A 4,903-nucleotide genomic window follows, 5' to 3' on the forward strand; every position below is an offset into this window, starting at 1 on the left:
TGAGGAGTGGGAGCTGGTTCAGTGCATCTCTGGAAATATGAATGTGGTTCACGCACACATTGGTGAGCTACACTATGAGGGAAGGAGCAACAAAAGCCTTGTAGATATAGGAATCGTTTTCTATGATCATTTCTACCATCTGCTCAACAAGAAACACAATCGTGGCCACTTGGAAGAGCTACCTTTGTAAGCTAAGTGGAACTACATGGATTGGCCTATCCGAGACCCCTCAGTAATGGAGTCAGCAACAAAGAGCAAGCTCTTCAAGGATGTGCAATGCTCCCTATGAGGGAGCATTCCAACTTGTGTAGTAAACATTATTGTTTACCTACCAATTACTGTGTTTATGGAACTTTTTAGCTTATTTCAGGTGAAGATAGGGAGAACCATGTTTGTCTGCAAAGATTTGGACACATTCCTCTTAGTAAGACTTCTTGATGAGGGATGACTGAGTAAAGTTTTTGACGATATCCATTGTAACATTGCACTCAAGACAGTAGTTGCAAAGTACATGATTGCAACTCAAATTTTTATCTTGTCCTTCTGATATAGCAGGTCCCGTTACATCAATGGAGAGTTGGTACCAATGGATCAGGAAGCTGCAAGTGCAATGGATGACAAAGTCATAGTCATGAAGTGATTGATCAAGCTTCAACACTGGTGACAATTGTTTCTATACGAGGAAAATGTAATTTACAACAGCTCTACGGAAGGATATTGTTGAAGAATCCTTGCAAGACACGCTGTTGCGTGACGGGCTTATTTAGGGCTCTTGTAAAGAGTTCCAAGTTGTAGATGAGTGTGGGAGTGGGCTTGACAATAATCCCACATGGGAACGTTTGGGAGTTTTAGAGTTTTTGTATAAAAAGTGGCTCATTTGAGAGCTTATACACACATTGGGCTAAATTCATGTTTGAGCTCTCTTGAGACTAGCTCTCCCTCTTTTTCCATAGAGGTGCAAGCTCTTCTCTCTCCCCATCTACATTATTGTAAGTTCTTTTTTTAATTCAATGCAATGAGTGATGTTTGTCTCTCTTCTCATGTCTATTCTCTAGTGTGCATGTTTCTTGGTTGATAGCTTCAAGGTTTGTGTGCATGCTAGGGAAGTAAGATCTTGAGAATGAAGGATGCTTTGAGCTTGTGTATGCATTAGCTTAGCTTTCTTCTTGTTTTGGATGTACGAATGAGTGGGATGATGAGTGAATGAGTATGGCAAGATTGAGCTTGTGTGTGTGTTAAGTCTATGTCAATAGTAGTAGTATTCTTAGCATTCTCTCCATCAAATGGATAAGCTTTTATGCACCGGTACGGGTTGAATCCCTAGCTCCGAAAGGGATGCAAATCCCATTGGATTGAGCTACATGTGGATCATACTACTCTTGCTACAAGTGAGAGTTTTCTGTCTTTCCATTGGCGCAACTGCCGGGGAGAAGACTCAAATCCGGTTGAGAGTGTGTGGAAACCACCACTATTTCCTCTTTTGGTTTTGCAAAACCATTGAGTGATTAGGTTAAGTTCGGGTGTGAGATCCCGGTGTGAGTGGATAAGTTTAGGATAAGAAAAAAACCATTGAGCGGTTCAGGTTTCTCCCGCATTGTTTTTTATGTTTTATTGCTTTTATGCTTTTTCAAGTACTGTTCATTATGCTTACCTTCATTGTTTTTTGTCATTTCATGCTTTCATGCTTTTCGCTAACATGTAATTAGTAAAAAAATAATAAAAGAGGTGCTGAAGATCGGCAAACAAGAAACTGGGCGGTTGTAGGGCGGAAAGAGAAGTGTGGCCGCCTAGCTGTGAACGTGGCCGAAAATAAAAGCAAAAGTGGCCGCTGGTGGCTGTGAAAAAACAAAGAGGCAGCAGGTGTGGAGACTGTAAGAGTGGCCGCGTGGAGAGAGGCCGTTGCGAAGAAGGGGTGTGGAAGGCAAGCAGCCGCGTGAAGGTGGCCGGCGTGGAGACTGGCCATGTGGGAGACGTGAAGGAGAGCCTGGCTGTGAACGTGGCCGCCTGGCTGCGAATGAGCTGGCGAAGGAGCAAGGCATAAGAGGCGACTCAGGCGGTGGCGTAGGGCAAGGCCAGCGACTCAGGTGAAGGGGCCGGCGAGACGAGTAGCTGGGTGGTGAGAGCTTGGGAACTCGAGTGGGCGGTGGCGTGGAGGAGGCTGACCGTGCGGAAGCGTAGAGGCAGCTGGCCGGTGAGAGGCAGCTCAGGCCGGTGAGAGGCAGCTCAGGCCGGCGAATAAGAAAAAGGACTGGTAGCTGCTAAGCCGACGAGAGGTTGCAGTTATGGAGGCGACCGGTAGCTGAGGCGGCGAAGAAGAAAGAGGAGGCGCCTCACCCGAAAAGAAGAAGACGAGGCGGTGAAATAAAAAAACAAAAAAAAGCCAACCAGTGGCTAACGTAGGTGGCGCAAGGTGGCAGCTGCAGAAGGGCAGCAGGGTAGTGCCGGTGAAGGCTGAAGAAGCAGCTGCACGCGAAGGCAACGGACCACCCGCAGAGCAGGCAAGGAGAAGAAGGCGGAGGCCGTGTTGAAGGCGGTAGGTGAGCACGTGAAGGCGGCCGCATCAGAGGAATCCGGAGTCGGCGAGGAATCCGGATGCAATAAGGAAGAAGAAAAAAAAAGGTTAGTATTTTTTCTTTTTTTTTTAATTTTGTTATTTTTAATTTTTAATTTTTTGTTAATTTTTATGTTGTTTGCATTTTTAAAAAAAATAAAATAATAAAAATAAAAAAGAAAAAAAATAAAAAATAATTTTTTTTAAAAAAGAAGAAAAGAAAGAAAAAAAATAATTAAAAAATAAAAAAATAAAAAAATTTGTAAATTATGTGTTTTTTTAGGAGTCTACTTTTTTGCATATTTTGTATTTTTTTTATTTTTTTTTATTTTTTGTAATTTTTACATAATTAGTGTAACTTGCATTTTTTTAAATTTTTGTAATTTTGTGCATAATTAGTATTTTTTTAGCATAATTCATATTTTTGTGTAATTAGAAAAAAATAATCAAAAAATCAAAAAATAAATAAAAAAATAATAGGAAAGATAGTTACACACATAATCATTTTAGTTGCATTTAGCGGTTAGGTAGGGTTTAAAAAAATAAAAAAATACATATATATATATATATTTGTAAAAAAACAAAAAACAAAAAACAAAAAACCAAAAAAATTTGACCTTATGCACTTGCGGTCGGGACGTCATATAGACACTACCATAGGGCCTAGGGCACCTTCTAGAGTACCTACGCAGGAAAGTGGGACCCAATCAGTAGGAAATTTGGCAGATATTGCTGAAACCTTTTTCGAATCCCAATCTGATACCCTTTCCAGAACAACTAGCTCATTGTCCATGGACAATCTAGGGCCGTCAAATAGTCATCCCTTAGCCCCAAATAGGACACCCACAAGATCTTTTAATCCATTTGAAGCCGACACCATGGGGTTAATACTCAATGTGAGACTTCAATATGTCTACACGAATGCTCAAGGAGCTGAGATCTTTAGGGATCCACAACGACGGTATCTCGTTAAGATCGCAGACTTTTTCTCAGAACTTGATAGAGCACCTCTAGTCAATGACCAGGGTGGAGATGGTGTTCGCTACGAAGTCACCTATCATCCAGAGAATGTAGACAAATTAGGGGAGCTCTCTAAAAGCGAGTTCTTAGACTTATCAAAGCTTTCCAGAGCAAGGGAGTCTAGAGATGATTGGCTCATTGAGCCGGACATGCTTGGACCATCCCCAATGCCCAGTCCTCAAAGATATCCAAAGATGATTTACTTCTTGTAGATCTAAATTTGGAAAGGGATAGGAAAGGCAAGAGCAAAATGGATCAGGGGGCTGAGAACCAATGGGAGTTTGTACGACAAATTCCAGTGACAAAGGTCTTACAGGATGACCCATTTCAAGAGGTCTATAAGGACTCTTTAGAGGGATATTATGCCACAACTAGATTGCCAGAGCTAGATCTTCCTCTAGCACTTGTGGTGGTAGTCGAGAAGCTTGCAGGACACATGAACCGAATCGTTGATAAATGGGCCAATGAATACCGAACCTTAGATTGGAAGGAGATTTGGGAGCTCACGTGGAAAGGACAACCATTATTCATGGAAGTGTTCTCAACAAATACAGCTAAACCAGGAGAGACAGCCTTTCTTGGAGAAACTGTTGCTCCTCCCCTACGAGAGTTCATTAGAGAGGGACCCTCAACATCAAAGTGGACCACTGCAAGTAGCCCAACTCTAGCACACCAAGATATTATCCTACACCAAAAGTGCGACCACAGATCACACCACAACAACGTTTCTCTGACTATGACAATCGGAGGGTAGGGGAGCCAACTCGGCCTCCCATAAATGCACCTCCTGAAATGCGGGTAACAAGATCTTTGGAGGGGGTTGGTGAGGCAGGTAATAGGGGACCCACACCAATTTGGGATGCATGTGGACCATCTTACCAAAGAGAGGAACAATTCCCACTGAGAGTGAGAGGCCGTAGGCCCTATGATGAGTATTCAAGACAAGTAAGGCCATCAACTCTTCAGAAACTGGTAAAGAAGTACGAAGGGTCGGGAGATCCATATGACCATGTAGCAGCATTTAGGCAAGTAGACCCTATGATGAGTATTCAAGACAAGTAAGGCCATCAACTCTTCAGAAACTGGTAAAGAAGTACGAAGGGTCGGGAGATCCATATGACCATGTAGCAGCATTTAGGCAAGCAGTTCGAGCTGAGCAAGTGACTGACAAGCATACTCAAATTGAAGGATTTGGGCTCACTCTTGAGGGAAAGGCCCTTGCTTGGTTTCAGGCACTAGAGGCTTTAGACAAACCTTCTTTACGAGTTGTGGAAGAGAGGTTCATTGCTGCTTTTTCCTTGATGGGGATTCAACATGACACGGTAGCAAACA

The sequence above is a fragment of the Cibotium barometz genome, chromosome 25, assembly GCF_041138505.1.
Source record: "Cibotium barometz isolate CiBa-2024 chromosome 25, ASM4113850v1, whole genome shotgun sequence".
Taxonomy (NCBI): Eukaryota; Viridiplantae; Streptophyta; class Polypodiopsida; order Cyatheales; family Cibotiaceae; genus Cibotium; species Cibotium barometz.